The following is a 20,804-nucleotide window of genomic DNA, read 5'->3' as shown; positions in this document are numbered from 1 at the left end:
ATCCGTAGAAATTTGCAGCTGGGTTGCCGGTAACTTACCGTAGATTTAAATGTATGTTATTTACTGGCAACATTTTGTTCAAAGTTAAATGAACATTAAACATTTACAAGTCTTTGTCTTAACAGAATAAAACTAGAAAAACAGCATCAAGCAAAACATTCTGGGAAACAAAATCTGAAGCAAAAAACAGAAAAGGTTGATGATGATTTCTGGTTCCCAGAATGCTTTGCATGAGGTTATTGTATAGTTTTATTCTGTAAAGATAAAGACTTGTTATTTTTACAATTTATTTAACTTTGAACAAACTTGCCAGTAAATAACATAAATTTAAATCTACGGTAATTTACCGACAACCCAGCTGCAATACCATTGTAATTTCTACGGATTTTTTTACAGTGTAGTTTACAAAATACGTTATCAGAACCAAAAGGCGTAACTCAACTGGGGGAGCGGTGCTACACACGGACAACTTAAGAGAGCGCGCACTGCACGAGTGCATAGCGGATCTCAAGATACACTTTGGGATAGTCTTTCTCTGCCTTTACTCTGTTCAGTGGTAGGGAGAAACAGCGCATTTAATGTAATGACTCTTCTGACTGTGCTATAGCGTTTCCCTAAACCATCCGCTAACTGTTTAGATATAACATGAATATACTTCTGTAAAAATATGCACATAGTTTGTTATTCAGTCGCTGGGTGCGCTGCATTATATAAATACAGTAATACTGCCAAAATCACTATGTATAATGATGATGATTAGACGCTTAACGTTAGTCAGTTCGTGGAAGTTAATGACGGTTAACATATAGAATTAATATGTCACGTTTAATTACTATTTTTACTGGTTTTATTGTCTTACAACCAGGGGCGTAGCCAGTAATGGGCCAGGGCGGCACTGGCCCGCCCACATAACTCCCTGGCCCGCCCAGGCAAGTTTAACCAAAATACATTTTTAGTTTATTTTTATTATTCAAATGTATTTAATAAAATATATTAACATAAACCGGATTTATTATTGACTGGCGTGTGTTTAATTTGCTTTCTAAATAAAATGGAATTGTTGAAGCAAGTTGTAGGAAGCTTCCGAAACGTAATTGGTTGCTTGGTTGCTAGGAGTTCTGGGGCACGTTCAATCTCACACCGGTGCGCAACGTTTTGCTACGGTTTCCGGGTTGAACGACATGTTTCCTGGAAACGGTGTGCAACGGAATGCAACAGGTTTTAGAAGCGTTTTCTCTTGTTTGGTGGGTGTGTCAGAAATGTCGGCCCAATCAGCGGCAAGATGTATAAAACCACGCGGTAGTAAAGAGACAGCTCGCTCAATGGGTTCGAGTTGGAATGTTGTATTTCATTCTGGACTGCAAGGTCAGTGACTGTAACATCGAGGGTATTTTACAGTATTAAACACACATTTATAACGATTTCATCAGGCTTTAGAAACAATTAAAAAAGAACACAAAGAATGGCCTCTCAGCTACCGTAGTTGCAACTCTTGCGTCATCACAACAGGGTGTTCAATGCATCACCGTTTCTGTTTAATAAACGTTGTGCAACGTTTTGTCGGGGCTGAACGCAGCCCTGATAGATAGACTCTGTGGGGGGCGGCGGCCGGCGGGCTCTGGCAGTCTGCCAGCTAACTTTGCTAACTGCTTTTTTAGCTAATATTAACATTGCCACAATAATGGCTAAAGTTTCTTTAATGTGTTATTTAAAAAAGCAAGATTTGACGAAGAAGATACGCCACTGCCTCCATCTACCGAGTATTACCAGCCCAGTTCTTCAGACGCTGGTGGCGCCGGCTGCCGCTTGCTCCCTGGCGGCAGTTTCAGTGCTCTCTCCCGGTCAGTCTGACACAGGTTACCCGCCGATCTAACTGCAATTGATGAACCACCTTCACAACCCAATTTGCATCCATGAGTTACTACCCGCCTCAACAACCTTTTGTTTTTTAAAAAAGAACTTTGTGACTCTTCGGACTATAATGAGATCGTTTCTGTTTTCAACATCAAACCCAGGCGTTTGCGTCTTGTTTTGTAGAATTAAAACAACAAAGGTAGGCATGCTGTTTAACTAATTTCCTTATTTTTGCTTGTGAAGTGATTTAACTAAGTGGTGTGTTGTGTATAGATGTATGCCAGCCTTATAGGTTAAACTTACATTGTTTAATTTAAATGAGTTGCTATTTTTGGCACAAAAGCTTAATTTCCAACAGGCTGATTGCACTGCATATGGTTGATTTAACATAAATCATGCTCTGCTGAGAGTTTTCGTCATTTCAATTTATTTTTGGCCTACTTTATTTCAGGTGAACTGTTTTTGCACTGCTGACTAGCCTGAATAAGCCTGGTTTGTCCAGCCTTTATTGAGCTCTGTTGGTTTAACATGTTTAGACAGTGTTTTATTATTGACTTCGCCAAAAATTGAAAAGTAAAGATGTCACTGTTTTTGCAGTTTGTCTATTGGTTTTTTCCACTCTAAGGTTTATTTATTATTTAAGTAATTTTATTCTGATAAACTATAGGCCCACTCACTTTTGCTCCGGCCCGCCCAAAATACAATTTCTGCCTACGCCCCTGCTTACAACAGAAACAGGACATATATGTATATAAGAATGACATTATTTATCCCTTAGTTGCATTAAAGTACAGTACATGACAGCTCAGAGACTAGTAGCAAAAGCACAAACATTAACCAGGGCTGCGTTCAGCCCCGACAAAACGTTGCACAACGTTTATTAAACTGAAACGGTGATGCATTGAACACCCTGTTGTGATGACGCACGAGTTGCAACTACGGTAGCTGAGAGGCCATTCTTTGTGTTCTTTTTTAAATGTTTTTAAAGCCTGATGAAATCGTTATAATCCCAGGTAGCCAGTGCATTCGGGCCAGATCCGGCTGAGTGTCGGCGCACACGGCTGTGTTCTGGCTGCGGCTTACCAGCATTAAGCCAGCACTGGCCCAGCAAAAGTTGCCAGATTCGGCTAGGCTGTGGATATGCGGATTTGGTCCGATTTTGGCTGACAAATGGCATATTTTCCACATATTTGCTTTCACATTTCACGTTTGTTTTAATAAAATATATTAATTTAACAATTGATATGCATATAATTGTTTCTATTTAATGTTTTGATAATTGTTTTTAGTTTTCCTGATTAATGGTAGCCTATGTCAATAAGTGAAAAGTAGTGTGAGGAAAAGTTAAGCTCAGAAATTTTTCCCTAATAAAATAAGGGAAGGGGAGAAGCATATTTTAATGTTAAGAATAGGTTTGTAGAGGCATAAAGTGCCATTAGCCTATTGAATGTAAGTATCTGGGCTATTAAGCTTATACTGAAAAATGTTCTATGTATGTAATATTTCAACAAACACATTGTTGTATAGACGGGTTGCACGGCGACGTCACTAACTGGTTGCGCGCGCAACCGAGGGGCAGAAAGAAGAGACGTGCATTGTGTTGTATGCTAGTAGCGGTGTCTGTAAGTCAAAATGCCAAGGAATTTTTGCGTGGAAAATAGTACCAACAGAGTCAGTGCTGGGTGCCTGATGTTAACATACCAGTAGATGCGACTATTACGTTACTAGCATTATAATTATAAAATTATAATTCATACATGTATCACAGTAACACTGCAAAAATAAAGACAGAAAAACAGATACAACTAAAATCAAGTCTTATTTATGTACAAACATTAAAGAACGCTTCAATAATTAAGGTTGTTGCAGTAGCAGATCAGCTCACCAATCGGTCTTTCTGCCCCTTGGTTGCGCGCGCACCCTGCAATGTTTGTAAACTTGCAACCCCTCTATTAATTAATGGTCAAATACTAAATTGAGATTTTATAAAAAAAAATGTAATAAGCTGTAAAGCTTGTCAATTTGTTTACTTTATTACAACTACAATTTTTCAGCCCTTTTCCAGAATTTGAACTAATTTGATCATAAAGATTGATCTATTTATAATTTATCGATTACAATTTTTAGACAATTAAAGCTGGTTAAAGGAACTTTTATTTTGGAAAAAGAACTGCTGCTGTTTCAAGACATGCGCACTAGCTGCGACATCTAGTGACGACATTTACCGGGCTTTAACGGTTGTTGCTGCATGAAGTCTGCTGCAATTTCTTTGAGGTAAGACTTTTTGGAAGTTATTTAACATAATTTTAATGGATAAAATGTTTATACTCTGCACATATTAGATATATGCAAACTTCATTTAAAAGAAGGGCAAACTGGTGTGACTGATATAGTATACTTAATTTTTTAAATGACCACAATCCCACTTCAACAAATATGTAAATTAGCATTTGAATTTATTATTAAAATACTGAAGTATTTCTAGATAAATTTGAGAAGAAAATCGATTTTTATAATTTATCTGACAAGGAGAATTCGGACATAAGAAATGAACTCTGCTCAGTTTAATGAACTTAATTAAACAGTAATATTTCGTTTAGCAAAACAAACAAATAATATTTCGCAACTCATAAAACTGGTCTGAGGATTTGCCTCAGCAGTCTATGCAGCAGGCGGGAGTAACTGAGGGATCGTGAAGCTATTCTGCTAAACACTCGTAGCCACCTCAGCCAGTTCCGCTATTATACAGCTGACTGAGGTAATTTTTTTTTACCAAGGGATAACTTTGGTACAGAAAACGTTTAAATTTCACAGAACAGAGAGCATTGCAGCTACAGGACACAGCTGGTAGTTAAACTTCTTTACTTAAAGTGCACCTGCAGTAAAAATATTTCCACCTCACTGTTGCACAACATTATAACCGATTTCATCTATTGAAAGATACTTTGTAGAAAATGAGTGAACTTTAATTATGTAATTATTACTCAACATTTTGTATCTATGATCTGTCTGTCTGTTATACAACTTAACAACTTATTGTGATTGTTTTTGTCATATTTAGATTTCTCAAGATCATCAGTTTGGACAGAATTCATTTGAAGAATTAATGTAAGTAAAAGTACAATATTGGACGGGGCATGGATATTTCTTGGGAATCAGTTTTGTGGCATTGTTAATGTCAGGACTGTCTGAGGGGTCAATTGGGGCCAGAAGTATGATAGGGATTCGTTTAGGGCTACAAATATATATTACAAATAACAAGTCTTTAAAAAGTCTTTACATTAAGTAGTCTAAACTAAACTTTGATATGTAAACATTGTTATGTAAACTATAATAACAAGATATTTTATTAGATCACAATTCCAGTTTATGGATTTGGCATTTGCAGTCATTTTGAAATATAAATATAATGGTAGAGAAAACACAATTATCTGTGGATGTGTGTGATTAAGAGTAAGGAAAACTTACTTTTTTATATAATTGAAAATCTCAAAACAACCCTTAAAAACCAAATTGAGTTCTCTTTTGCTGCATCTTGCAAATATTACAATTTTAAATAGGCAAGGCTTAAAAAGGTATAAAAATAATAATGAACTTTCTCGATAATACAACACTGGCACAATTGGGCATGTAACCGTTTTTTTTACCTTAGTGGTGTGCCCTTATTCTAGTACTTATGTTTCTAGTAGCTATGTTTACATGCAAACAATTAATCAGTTTGTAATCGTATTGATGGCTCAATCGTATTAAAAAGCCGTCATGTAAAAACCTTAATCAATACGATTGAGGTAGATTGGATGCAAATTTGAATCGTATTGAAACCCTTACGAAAAAGAAGTATACTTCAAGTTAATTTTATTAAGAATACTTAAGTAATGTTGGAGTATAGTTTTAAGTATACTTTATGTAGTAAGTGTACTAACATTTATGTTCTAGTAGTATACTTGTAAGTGTACTGCTTGAATACCGCTTGGGACTAAATTGGCCCACTTTTAGTATATAGAAGTATACTTCTAAGTGTACTATAAGTGTAAGAGTAGTCAACTTTAAGTGTACAACTAGTGCACAATTAGTTCTTCATTTGTACTGCAAGTGAACTCATGAGTATTCTAGTAGTTTTCTAGACTTATACTTCAAGTGTACATGCAAATGTTCTGTTAGTGTAATCTTAGTAAACTAGTAGGTTACTTATTGTGTGCTGCAGGTATACTTCCAAGTGTTCTTTTAATATACTTTTAGTTAAGTAGTAGTTTACTAGTCATATACTGAAAGTGTACATGCAAGTGTTCTGTTAGTGTACTCTTAGTAAACTAGTAGGTTACTTATTGTGTGCTGCAGATATACTTCCAAGTGTTCTTTTAATATAGGCTACTTTTAGTTAAGTAGTAGTTTACTAGTCATATACTGAAAGTGTACATGCAAGTGTTCTGTTAGTGTACTCTTAGTAAACTAGTAGGTTACTCATTGTGTGCTGCAGGTATACTTCCAAGTGTTCTTTTAATATACTTTTAGTTAACTAGTAGTTTACTAGTCATATACTGAAAGTGTACATGCAAGTGTTCTGTTAGTGTACTAAACTAGTAGGTTACTTATTGTGTGCTGCTTGTGTAACAAAGCACTTTGACACTGAGGATCATCTGCAGGTTTTTATTAAACACACTCATTCCAACAGACAAGGTCAAACAACAGCAAACACAGCAATGTAGGGCAGGCAAATCTTGTAGTCATGAAACAGGCAAATGGGTCAGGGCAGTCAACAAACATAAACCAGGTAAAACAGATCAAGATTAATAAATACAGATAGATAAGCAGGCAGGCAAACCACTCAGCAATGATAGCCGGTACAAATCAAGACTTTGCACTGACTGAATGGTTCCAGAGAGTTTATATAGGCTGTCCAATGAGTTTCAGGTGGCAGACCAATCAGTCCAGGCATGCAGGATTATGGGAAATGGAGTCCAGAAAGAAAGTTAATATTCAGGGGGTTCAGCCATATTATATAGATATATATATATACAACCTCAAATCAGAAAAAGTTGGGACACTGTAGAAATTGTGAGTAAAAAAGGAATGGAATAATTTACAAATCTCATAAACTTTATTTACAATAGAATAGATAACATATCAAATATTGAAAGAGAGACATTTTGAAATGTCATGCCAAATATTGGCTCAATTTGGACTTTATGAGAGCTACACATTCCAAAAAAGTTGGGACAGGTAGCAATAAGAGTATAAAAGTTAAATGTACATATAAGGAACAACTAAAGGACCAATTTGCAACTTAATTGGCAACATGATTGAGTATAAAAAGTGTGCCAGTGTCTCTCAGAAGTCAAGATGGGCAGAGATAGTCTATATTCTATTGGGAATAAAAAATACGTTTATGAGATTTGTGAATTATTCCATTCCTTTTTTACTCACAATTTCTGCAGTGTCCCACTGTAGTGTCTCATTATATATATATATATATATATATATATATATATATATATATATAATTATTGTATTTATTATTTTTGTTTGATTAGCTCACTGATAGCACACGAAACATTTAGCTTCAAATTGAAAATACAATTAAAAGGTACAAGTATAAAATTAATATACACAGGAACATTGTATTGTACTTTAAGTGCATTATATTTATATTTATAGTATGATGTTAAGTTCATTTAAAGTAAAGTTATGTAGTAAACTACTAGTTAACTAAAAGTATAGTAAAAGAAAACTTGCAAGTATACCTGCAGCACACAATTAGTACCTTACTAGTTTACTAAGAGTACACTAACAGAACACTTACATGTACAATTTCAGTATGAGTACACTAGTTAACTAAAAGTATAATAAAAGAATACTTGCAAGTATACCTGCAGCACAAAATTAATAACTTACTAGTTTACTAACACTAAAGATTCTCCATAAAGATAATATACATTTGTACACTACATATACTTTCAAAATTTACTTAAAATATACTGTTTCTAAAGGATGCTAAATAATGTATTTTATAAATATGCTGTCAGTGCATTATTATAATGATAACTTTAACAGATAAAGTATACCTAAAATAAACTTTAAAATAAGTTCAAATTAGTATACTTTAAAAATTACACAGAACTTTAACTCCAAGTATATTTTTTAAAGTATACTTTTAGAAAATATACTAAATTATAATTATTTTGAAATATGTTAAAAGTTTAATTGTAAGCAAATATGTTGTAAGCATACTTTCAATATATTCAAAGATGGTACATTTCTTTCTAAGTATATTTGTAATGCAAGTGTTCTGTTAGTGTACTAAACTAGTAGGTTACTTATTGTGTGCTGCTTGTGTAACAAAGCACTTTGACACTGAGGATCATCTGCAGGTTTTTATTAAACACACTCATTCCAACAGACAAGGTCAAACAACAGCAAACACAGCAATGTAGGGCAGGCAAATCTTGTAGTCATGAAACAGGCAAATGGGTCAGGGCAGTCAACAAACATAAACCAGGTAAAACAGATCAAGATTAATAAATACAGATAGATAAGCAGGCAGGCAAACCACTCAGCAATGATAGCCGGTACAAATCAAGACTTTGCACTGACTGAATGGTTCCAGAGAGTTTATATAGGCTGTCCAATGAGTTTCAGGTGGCAGACCAATCAGTCCAGGCATGCAGGATTATGGGAAATGGAGTCCAGAAAGAAAGTTAATATTCAGGGGGTTCAGCCATATTATATAGATATATATATATACAACCTCAAATCAGAAAAAGTTGGGACACTGTAGAAATTGTGAGTAAAAAAGGAATGGAATAATTTACAAATCTCATAAACTTTATTTACAATAGAATAGATAACATATCAAATATTGAAAGAGAGACATTTTGAAATGTCATGCCAAATATTGGCTCAATTTGGACTTTATGAGAGCTACACATTCCAAAAAAGTTGGGACAGGTAGCAATAAGAGTATAAAAGTTAAATGTACATATAAGGAACAACTAAAGGACCAATTTGCAACTTAATTGGCAACATGATTGAGTATAAAAAGTGTGCCAGTGTCTCTCAGAAGTCAAGATGGGCAGAGATAGTCTATATTCTATTGGGAATAAAAAATACGTTTATGAGATTTGTGAATTATTCCATTCCTTTTTTACTCACAATTTCTGCAGTGTCCCACTGTAGTGTCTCATTATATATATATATATATATATATATATATATATATATATATATATATATATATATATATATATATATAATTATTGTATTTATTATTTTTGTTTGATTAGCTCACTGATAGCACACGAAACATTTAGCTTCAAATTGAAAATACAATTAAAAGGTACAAGTATAAAATTAATATACACAGGAACATTGTATTGTACTTTAAGTGCATTATATTTATATTTATAGTATGATGTTAAGTTCATTTAAAGTAAAGTTATGTAGTAAACTACTAGTTAACTAAAAGTATAGTAAAAGAAAACTTGCAAGTATACCTGCAGCACACAATTAGTACCTTACTAGTTTACTAAGAGTACACTAACAGAACACTTACATGTACAATTTCAGTATGAGTACACTAGTTAACTAAAAGTATAATAAAAGAATACTTGCAAGTATACCTGCAGCACAAAATTAATAACTTACTAGTTTACTAACACTAAAGATTCTCCATAAAGATAATATACATTTGTACACTACATATACTTTCAAAATTTACTTAAAATATACTGTTTCTAAAGGATGCTAAATAATGTATTTTATAAATATGCTGTCAGTGCATTATTATAATGATAACTTTAACAGATAAAGTATACCTAAAATAAACTTTAAAATAAGTTCAAATTAGTATACTTTAAAAATTACACAGAACTTTAACTCCAAGTATATTTTTTAAAGTATACTTTTAGAAAATATACTAAATTATAATTATTTTGAAATATGTTAAAAGTTTAATTGTAAGCAAATATGTTGTAAGCATACTTTCAATATATTCAAAGATGGTACATTTCTTTCTAAGTATATTTGTAATGTACTAATTTAAATATACTTGAAATACAATAAAGTATATTTATTTTTCACCAGGGCTAATCATATGGCTTTTTGCAGTTTTCTTGATGTAGCTTTCGTTGTTGCATTTTTACTTTAAACTTTTAAGTATATATCAATAAACAAGTATAGGCCAAATATACTTAGACATTTTGGTCAGTATAGGTCAAGTATACTTTCGTACAATTTAAGTATATTTCTGAGAAGTACCTAAAGTACATTTTAGAGAAGTACATAAAAAGTTAACTGAAAGTATACTTTCTTATTTTAAGTTTAAAAGAAGTATACTTATAGCACACTTGAATAAACTTCTTTTTCGTAAGGGAAGGGGTGGTGTAGTCCAATCTGTGATCTGATCAGCAGGAGAAAAGTATGCATGTAAATGCGTGAATCGAAGTATTTTGTCGGATGCAAAAATACATTGTGCATGTGCACAGAAAATTTGTGCTCAAGTTCACGTCGTATATTTACCTCTTATTTGCTTTGGTTTGGCTTTGGGGTGGCATTGCCAAGTCCTCTCTTTTTTTTGTTCAGATTTGGGCTACTGTTTAAACTGTCTTTGCGAGTTGTTTTTTCTGCGGGTCAGATATGAAAGGATTTTGTTCATTAGTTATTGGTATTTGGGCTGTGATAAGTCATTGGGATGCTTTTGGGCTAATTTTGAATGTCCATGGGGATGGTTTTGATATGTGAAGCTGCCAACCCTGGCTGTGCGCTTGCACAGATGTTCGGTTTTTATAAAATGTACATGAAAACAAACATTTTGAGGTGCAAACATTTAAACATGTTTAGGGTGCATGTAAACTGTATTGTTGTAACCTTTCATCGGATTAAATTCAGTCGGATTGACAAAATTTTGTGCATGTAAACATAGCCCTTGTGATGACAGTTTGTTCGAGGATAAGAAAACTGCCATCTAGGGTTTCAGAATGAAGCAAGAGCCATCAATATTATATATGTATTGTATGTTTATGTATATATACATTAGCAAGAAAATGTAATGGTTTTCTGAATAAATATACATAAATAACATAATGTGTCTAAAAATTATTACACAAGAAATTCAGATCTTTCATGTGTTTTTCAGAGCACTAGCAGGTTCCAATAAAGGCTGGAACAGAACAGACAGAAAAGGTACAGTATACTTTTTTCCATGTCCACCTTGCCAACGCACACATCCGTACCGCTTTAAAAAGTATATATTATTTACAGGACATTCACAAATGTAGAAAAGATGAAGAAAAGGAGCAGCTCCACCACTGCATTGAATATACTGTTCTGTATGAGTGTGCAACTCAGCGTTCCCACAATGCGCACGCTTGACATCTGTTCCTCAGACATGAGGGCTCGCGAAGCACGCACACAGCGCGCAGTCAACACATGCGTGATCACTAAACTAAGTTTTCTTTCTTGTTTAAGTGAACATAAACAGCTAGATGTGTCAGTATCAGTATATTAAAGCAGTGCAGTCTTAAAGCTGTTCTGGGTCTTAAAGTGACAGTAGCCTGCTGCTTTCTGTGTCAGAAATGTTCTTTACACGCCAAAAATGAAAATCACTCACTATTCTTAACTGAACAACTTTTGCAGCTGCACATTTAATTCATACAGTGAGGACTGTGCAGTGTTTTGTGTGTATTTATTGCTAATGTTAAATCATAGATTCTAATAACTAATATTTTTACATTTAATACAGATGCCTGAAAAGTAAAACAAGATGAGTATAGTGTTATGATAAAAAAAACAAAACATTTGGTTGCTTGTCAGTAGCATTGTTGTAGTGACAGCCAAAATACATCGGCCTAGGGCTGGGCAATATGGCAAAAATCCATATTGAACGATAACGATATATATTTCGATGTAAGTTGTTAATGCTTCCAGCTTTAAAACAGTATGCCAACAATGACTGAAGCCACAAAAATAAGAGGGTTCATTTATATTTTAATCTGCGCCTCGTCAGTTTTTTAGCTAGCCAAACCACTTCCATATAAAGGAATTTGTGCTACCTTTTTGTCCACAATTTATCATCTTTGGATATTCGTTGCCACTAGGCCTGGCAAACTCGATTCCTTTTAAGGATCCGGGTTATTGTGAGTCACTCACTAAAGTGATCCGGGTTGTGTGATTCACTTGAGTCATTTGAGTCAGTATTGCTAAATTGCCAAGGAAACTCAGTACAGACCCACTTGTAACCAGCTGATCCACGCGACTCGAGATTCTCAGAGCCGGAAACATTGCAGACTCGCAGACCATGGACATGAGACTCGCTCTACAGATCCACTAACCGGCTGATTCGCGTGGATCAGCCGGAGCCGGTTAGTGGATCTATAGAGCGACTGAAGTATCCTCAAAAGCAAATCCATAACAAAAGCCTTTCACTTCTGAAATAACATGCTTATAGGTTTTAGGTTTGGTGTGTATGGTCAACCATTTAAAAAAGAAGCCTAATAACAATAGCATAATAATATAGAGAAAATATAGAATAAAACTGTCCTGCTATTGTAGCCCTCAGAGCCGGAGAGACAGTTCGCGCAGATCAGCCGGTTACGGATCAGCCGGCGGATCAGCTGGTTACGGATCAGTCGGTTACGGATCAGCCGGTTACGAGTTGAGAGACTCTCGAGTCAGAGCAGATTCGCATGTCTCTCGAGTCCGCATGGTTTCCGGCTCTGGGTGAGAATCTCGGGTCAGTTCGCGGCTCGCGCGGATCCATGGGTCTCTCGAGTTTGCAATGTTTCCGGCTCTGAGTGAGAATCTCGGGTCAATTCGCGGCTCGCGCAGAATCGCAGGTCTCTCGAGTTTGCAATGTTTCCGGCTCTGAGTGAGAATCTCGGGTCAGTTCTCGCGCAGATCAGCCGGTTACGAGTGGATTTGTAGTGCGAGCGAAGTCTCATCAATAATGTTGAAAGAGGTTTGTGTGTGTGGTGGCGCTGTTTATGGTTTTACATTGAATTGTAGTAGGACTCAACTGATCCGGGTTAATGACACTAGAGACTCGCGACTCATGAGTTAATTTAAAGATCCGGGTTAAAGATCCGAGTGAGTCACGACTCGAACAGGTCTAGTTGCCACTTCCACTCATTTTTGTTTAGTTTTTTTGTTGTTGTGTCGAGTTTGCAAAGTAGGAAATGGACTTTGTACTACTCATGTGTATTACATATAGGCCAATGTATTTTGGCTGTCACTACAACAATGCTACTGAAAAGCAACCAAATTTTTAATATTTCCTCTTAATCATAATACTATACTCATCTTGTTTTACTTTTCAGGCATCTGTATTAAATGTAAATATATTAGTTATAAAATTGTCTGTCAACATGATTTTAACATGAACCTTAGCAATAAATACAAAAAAACACTGCACAGTCCTCACTGTATGGATTAAATGTGCAGCTGCGAAATGTATTCAGTTAATAGTAGTGAGGGGTTTTCATTTTTTTTTGTGTAATGAACATTGAACACTCAAGACAGCTTTAAGACGGCACTGCTTCAATATACTAATAAACATACAGCTGTTTATGTTCACTTAAACAAGAAAGAAAACTTTGTGAGCCCTCGTGTCTTGAGAACCATATACGAGCTATACATGCTGGTAAACAGGCACGTCACCTTGTGGAAACGCACAGTCGCACACTCATACAGTACAGTATATTCACTGCAGTGGTGGATCTGCTAATTTTCTGTTATGTTTTCAGTTGATAAGATGTGCTTTTTTATTTACTGAAATTTAATTTAACCAGAATCCAGAATAAAACGAAAAACACGGAATTTGAGAAAAAATTTAACTGAATCTGGGGAAAAACAATAGGGCCATAGCTGTGCTAAAACCTGACTCCAATTGGCTTTTTTGAGGTCATTCAATTAAGGGTTCACATTTTTTTCACAAGCACTAAGATGTTTTTTGGTAGTTCTCAATAAAGACATGAAAGATCAGAATGTTTTTGTGTAATTATTTTTAGACACATTGGGGCGGTTTCCCGGACAGGGATTAGACTAGTCCTAGACTTAAACAGTTTTAAGAGCTCTCCAAACTGAAAACAACTTGCACTTACATATCTTAAAATACATCAGTGCCCTTTGTTTTACCTCAAAATGCACACAGGTAATGTTTTTAGTTAGGCATGTTTGTTAAAACTAATTATATTTCCTAATTAAACTAAGGCCTAGTTCTGGATTAAGCTAATCCTGGTCCGGGAAACCGCCCCATTATGTTTATCAATGCCCTTGACTTAGATAAAGTTTAGATCGCATTTTATGACAAATTTGTTCAGAAAACTGTGAAATTCACATACTTTTTCTTGCCACTGTATATAAAGCCATTACAATGTTAATCTATGAAGCTATAAGTCTTCCACCCTAAAGTACCTGTCAATGTTTTTGAAGCAGAATAGCTTGTAGGTAACATTTAACCCTGGAGAACCCACGGGTCAAATGTGGCCAATGTTAATTGATTCTAAGAGAAGGGTTCTTGGGTTCTCCAGGGTTAAACTAACATGCTTGCATTTACCTAATTAAATAATTTTGTTTCTTTTCAAGAATCTGTCAGAAGAAATTCAACTACTGTTCGTGCACCAGATGGTGAAGTAGAAAAGTTCGTAAAAACTTCTGCAGCTTGCATCTGACATCTGAAAACAAGCAAATTCAAGGTATTTCAATTGTTGTTAAAGGGATAGTTCAATAGATATTCTTTCATCATTTACTCATCCTCATGTTGTTCTAAATCTGCATGATTTTTTCTGATGAACACAAATTAAGATGTTTTGCGTAATGATGGTAAAAACACAGCACATTGTAACCATTGACTTCCATAGTAGGAAAAAGTATTTTGAAAGTATTGTGATAAATGATGGTTAGCACACAGGTGACGGTACCCATTAAATTCCATCATATTTTTTTATTCCTTCTATGGAAGTCAATGGTTACAATCTGCTGTGTGTTTACCATCATTCCTCAAAATATCTTCTTTTGTGTTCATCAGAAAAAATTCATACAGGTTTAAAGGTAGGGTAGCACATTTTGAAAAATGCTAACGGTAGCCGCCTAGTAATGAAATCACGATCCCACCCTTAAGTCAAATCGCCATCCAAAGTCACGCCTCTTTCAAAACACATGAACTTGCACAGATCAGACGGTCACATTTCATGTCTCATTCACCAGTGAGAAAACTTTGCAGTACAAAGTGAATAACACTTCCAAAATAACCAACATAAACAACTGGTTTATATCAGAATTAGTTTAAGCACACGTTCGGTTGTGTAGACATAGTAACTATATCGTTATGCTAATCCGTAAACGAACACAAATTTCATAAGCAACACAATGTTTCATCAAAGTAGAATATCTGAATCCATCTCAATACAAACATATCACGTACCTACCTTACCAAAATAAACAACGACCCTTTCAGACCCTTTGCCTCCTGCAGCTGTTTGCATCTCGTGCTAAAGCAGTAAGGTTACAGATGTTAATTTGGGTTTTTGCTCTTGCTGATCCAGGCAGTTTTTGCTGTTGTTGTTATAAAAGATGCCTTTCGTTTTGTGGCTCCTGTACAGGTTGTCAATTCAGCAGAAAAGTTTGCTTTTCTCGCTGTTTACAGACAGGAGGTGAGCGCACGTGAACACGCATCTTAATACCAAGTGTAAACAGCCTCTTAACCAGCATAACTAAAAATCTTTCAGGATCAAATCTGTTACCCTAACTTTAAAACAACATGAGGATGAGTAAATGATAACAGAATTTTTATTTTAGGGTGAACTATTCCTTTAACATTTACCCAATTTAACATTAATGCCTTCAGTCTATCTGATGAAGTAACCATGAGTCATTTTCTGTTCCCCCTCTTATCTCTTTTCTCTCAGTCTTTCCTTCTTTTAGGGTACACTTGAGGAGTGTCCAGATGTTTATTAATGTTTTATTAATGTAATGTTATGTTTCAAATAAACATGTAAACATACTGTATATTTTTCTTTTTTTTTAAACACCTACAGTAAAGTGTGACACTTAACACATTAAAAGCATCACAAACATTGAGGATAGAACTTCTAATGTGCAGTTTAACTTTTTTTAACTAAATATAATAAAAGTTTTTTTAAGAAGGGATAAGTACATGCCATCTTAAGGGCTAAGGTTATAAAATATTGTTTTGTGGAAAAAACACTTTAAAAAAAAATTCGGGCTAGTTTCGTCTGAGTGTACAGTTTAAGCTGGCATGATTCTGGCACTTTGCTGGCAGTGTCGGCTGACATTAAGCACCCGGACATTGGCCAGTTTTGGCTGAGTGTACAGTTTTAGCTGGCGTGATTCTGGCACTGTGCTGGCAGTGCCGGCTCACTTTAGGCACCCGGACATGGGCCAGTGTACTTGGGCCGATTCTGGGGCGTCATTCATCCCAGAGTTGGCCCTTTTCTGGCAGCCGGAACTGGGCCGTGTTTTTTTTTCTGGCCTGCCGGATTTGGGCCATTATTGGGCCAAACTGTTTTGGCTACCTGGGAAATGTGTGTTTAATACTGTAAAATACCCTCGATGTTACAATCACTGACCTTGCTGTCCAAAATGAAAGACAACATTCCAACTTGAACCCATTGAGAGAGCTGTCTCTTTACTATCGCGTGGTTTTATACATCTTGCCGCTGATTGGGCTGACATTTCTGACACACCCACCAAACAAGAGAAAACGCTTCTAAAACCTGTTGCATTCCGTTGCACACCGTTTCCAGGAAACATGTCGTTCAACCCGGAAACCGTAGCAAAACGTTGCGCACCGGTGTGAGATTGAACATGCCCCTGGCTTTGAGAGCAAATGTGACGTAATGACGTCACAGATATGCAAATTAGTAGAGTTGGGGTACTCGAACTTGGACTCGGACTCGAGTCCGGACTCGAGTCCAATTTTGAATGAACTCGGACTTGTCACGCACTCGGGTGAATTTGTACTCGGACTTGACACGGACTTGGACATTTTGGACTCGGAAAATATCCCGAGTACAGTCGAGTCCACGTCATGTATAAAATTAAAAACAGCATGAACTTGAGATGAGAAATTTATTAATGTCTCGTCTCGTACACACTGCAAACTTTCGAGAGTGACAACCGCATTTAAATGCGGGAGTGAATCCCCTAAATGTTCGTTTCATGTCTGTATGGAACAAGGCTCACTCCCGAAAATGTGATGATTGACACAGAGATAACCATAGCAACGTTCTGCCGTCTCGCGTGCTTATCACTCACAGCTTTGACCAAAATAATCTAACAGCATTGCGTTTTGCAATGAACCTCCGTCCGGGCGTTGTGTATTGTACGCTTCTTTTGTGAGGCTGCTTCACAGCGAGCAGTCTTGCAGTGTTGCCAGGTCCTCGGCTTTTTTGTACGTAAATAGCGTAAATTACTGAAGTGTGTGTGTGTACAGAACAGGATTAAGCATTAAAAGGTGAAGTGACAACCGAATTAATATGCAGTGTGTACGGGACCAGTGTCTCCCCTCCTGTTATTTTACTGCAACACACTGGCAGGCAGCAGCCAGTCACATCATACTTGCAGACAAACACATCACACACATCAATGCGTGGCTAGCACGATGAATTTATTTGCAAGACATCTGGTAAAAAGAAGATACCTCTATATCCCTTTCTTTTCTTTGAAATCAGTTTTGATAGGAAACTAGACATAGAATAAAAATTTTCATTGGCAATGACAAGATGCAATAGAGGTATTTTTATTACAGTTTTATATTGCCATTGGTTAAATGGGTTGAAAGGTTAAAGTATTAATAGAAAGTAACCATTTACAATACAAATTTTGTATCTTTTTTCAATTTAATTACTTTCTGGACTCGGCGGACTCGACTTGGACTCGGCCTTTAAGAACTCGGACTTGAGTCTAACTCGGACCCTTTTGGACTCGGACTTGGACTCGTACTTGATGTTTAACTCTTTCCCCGCCATTGACGAGATATCTCGTCAATTAAGAGAAACCGCTTCCCCGCCAATGACGAGATTTTCCGTCTTTCCGCAATACCGCTATTATCCACCAGGTGGCGCCCTTCCGCAACTTTTTAAAACCGGAAGTATTGCTCTATGGCAAGCTGCTGCATGTCCGTGTCTGTTTTAAAGATCGCTCTGAATGGGATCTCTATGAAAAGTCCGTCATAAAAATGGAATTATATCTGCTTTTTGCTCAAAATATGGTGTTTTTGCAAAAACCTACCCATATTCAAAAGCTGATTGCAAAAGAACCACTAAAGGTAGGATGAAACGGTTTTTTTTGTTTGAAAGCAGAGGGTCTGTTCTTTCATTTGGTATATTGTATGTTTATATATTTAAAGAAGAACATTTTCTGGAAGGCATTAAACTTTGGTGAAAATCATGAAAAACGCTGGCGCTGGCTGGCAACTTTTTTTAAAAACGCTGGCGGTGAAAGAGTTAAGAACTTGGTCTTGACTCGTACTCGACAAAGGTGGACTCGGACCCAACTCTACAAATTAGTACGTCAAGAATCGTTTCTGAATCGAATCGGGACCCTAAGAATCAATTCTGAATCGATTCATGAGGGTCCAAGCGATTCCCACCCCTACTTTTTATGTTGGCAGAACGTTTTTGGGAACGTTGGGAACTTTTTTGAGATTGACTGCTGATTTATTTACAACATAAGAAAATGACTTTTGTTAGAAAAGATTCTCCCAAAGTAAGAATTCAAAATAAAATCATAAAATAATAAGATTAATTGTATTAAAGCAACACTATTTTTTTCCACCTTTAAATAATGTCTCTAAAATTATTTTATGGTTGAACCACTCCTGTATGAATTCTACTGCAACCTGATTAGCCTCCTAGCTGCTACAGCCACAATCGTAAGTCACGTGATCAGGTCGGAGAACACAGCCCCGCCCCTCCCCTACTTGCAGAAGAGTGTCTGATACCAGGCACTGTTGCACTTTTCAACCTCATGGGGGAGCCGTAAGCCAATCTTACATGGAAAGCAGTGTTTGACTTCATTCGGCGCTGTGCAGACCGATTGGCGGCTGACTTAAAGCAGTGCATGTCGGTTAGTAATTTTGTCTGACTTGAGCTCATATGGTGTCATATGGTTTTAAAGAACCACGAGAGCGATTCAAGATCAGCCGCCTGAGTCAGCCAGCGCAGTTCGCGAAGAGGAGCTGCACGGGTTGTAATGACGACACAGCTGTTTCACGATTGGTCGGATTTACCACATGACAACAATCACGTGAGTTTTGTGTTTTTTTCAAACCCTTACGTCAGGCATGGCTGATCACGTGGCGTTTGCTTGCTTTATCGCAGTAATGATTTGTAAGATGTAAACAACATAAAAAGTGAATTATACTGTTTTGAATGTCCGTGTATGAGCATGAGTGGAACTGAAGAGGCTTACAGCATCTGTTTTTACAGGAATAAAGTTCAACATAAGCATATATTATTTAAATACCAATGTAGTGGGCTCTACGTGTTCTATCCATTTTATTTTGACGAACATGACACAATAAAAACATCGCGACAACATGAAAATAGCTTTAACTGTTATAAAAATACAGATTTGTGAGCATTTGTGGAACTGAGGGCGTGAAAATAAACACGAAATACACGTGATTGTTGTCATGTGGTGAATCCGACCAATTGTGAAACACTTGTGTCATCATTACAGCCCGTGCAGCTCCTCTTCGGGAAATGCACTGGCTGACTCCGGTGGCTGATCTCGAATCGCTCTTGCGGTTCTTTAAAACCATGTCACGTGCCTGCAGCGCCAGTTTAAGTCAGACAAAATTACTAACCGGAATGCACTGCTTCAAGTCAGCCTCCGATCGGTCTGCGCAGCGCCGCATGAAGTCGAACACAACTTTCAGCTGGCGCTGCAGGCACGTGACTGTGTCATATGGTTTTTAGGTACCGCGAGAGCGTTTTGAGAGTAGGCGGCTAGCTCCAGAGCGGCTGCACGGAGTTGTGATGACAACGATCACGTGCGTTTCAAGTTTAATCCAACCTTTAGTTCCACTAATAAACATTATAAATTCATGTTTTAAAACAGGAAAAAACACGTTAATAAGCATAAATATGTTATATTGTGTCGTGTAATAAAATAAAAATGAAAATAACAAACTCTATTGGTATTTTAGTAATATAGGCTTTTTTCCCCGTTATTTTTGGGTATACAGTATATGCAGCAATTAAAACATTTGAAATAAAATGTTTCTGTTTGCAACTTTTTATTAAACGGTTTGTTTTTATCAAATTCAGCATCTGAATCACTTCATTCGCGATTAAAAACAAGGAAACACGGCGCACACGTCACTACGGCAAGCAGCAGGTGTCCGGCTTGATGGCTCCGTCTTCAGTTCCTCCCTCGGCTGCAAGCGGCAAACTTCGCCGATCGGCCTGCGCAGCGCTATGGCAAGCCGTTTTAACTTTCATTCGTTGAGTTCTTGATATCAACAATTCAATTTTCACTAGTTAAAATTTTCATTATTGACATCAGAAATTACATTTCAATTAGTAACAATGGCAATTCTTGGTATCATCAATTACATTTCCACTAGTAACAATGTTAATTCTTGATATCAGCAATTTAATTCTTGATATCAGCAATTTAATTCTTGATATCAACAATTAAATTCTTGATATCTGTAATTGTATTTTCACAAGTGAAATATCACCATAGGCTGCCATTCAAATTCAATTCTTGATATTAAGAATTACATTTCCACTAGGAACAATGTTAATTCTTGATATCAACAATTCAATTATTGATATCAAGATCTAAATTGTTGATATCAACAATCGAGTTCTTGATATCAACAATTCAATTGTTACTGTAGTGGAACCTCCATGACACTAGAGGGCACACCAGTTCAGTAAGATCTATATAGTGAATGTATCGAAAGTAAGTGAATAAGAAATAAATGG

The 20,804-nt window shown here is 36.2% G+C and overlaps 1 protein-coding gene and 1 long non-coding RNA gene across 3 annotated transcripts in view; one reads left to right on the top strand and one right to left on the bottom strand.

Annotated features, from left to right (window-relative positions):
- LOC135771637 (protein NLRC3-like) overlaps positions 1–20,804 on the bottom strand; it is a 122,454-nt gene that overhangs the window by 81,395 nt on the left and 20,255 nt on the right. The gene's annotated exons all lie outside the window — the stretch shown is intronic.
- Positions 3,917–14,531, top strand: LOC135770249 (uncharacterized). Of its 2 annotated transcripts, none has more exons than XR_010542570.2 (4): positions 3,917–4,128; positions 4,916–4,962; positions 10,985–11,031; positions 14,431–14,531. It is a non-coding gene; the product is annotated as an uncharacterized lncRNA (long non-coding RNA). The 2 variants fall into 2 exon arrangements; XR_010542571.2 differs by lacking the exon at positions 3,917–4,128 and adding an exon at positions 4,513–4,612.

The sequence above is a fragment of the Paramisgurnus dabryanus genome, chromosome 8 (genome assembly GCF_030506205.2).
Source record: "Paramisgurnus dabryanus chromosome 8, PD_genome_1.1, whole genome shotgun sequence".
Classification (NCBI taxonomy): domain Eukaryota; kingdom Metazoa; phylum Chordata; class Actinopteri; order Cypriniformes; family Cobitidae; genus Paramisgurnus; species Paramisgurnus dabryanus.
The sequence above is the reverse complement of the archived record's forward strand: the minus strand, read 5'-3'. Positions and strand labels throughout refer to the sequence as shown.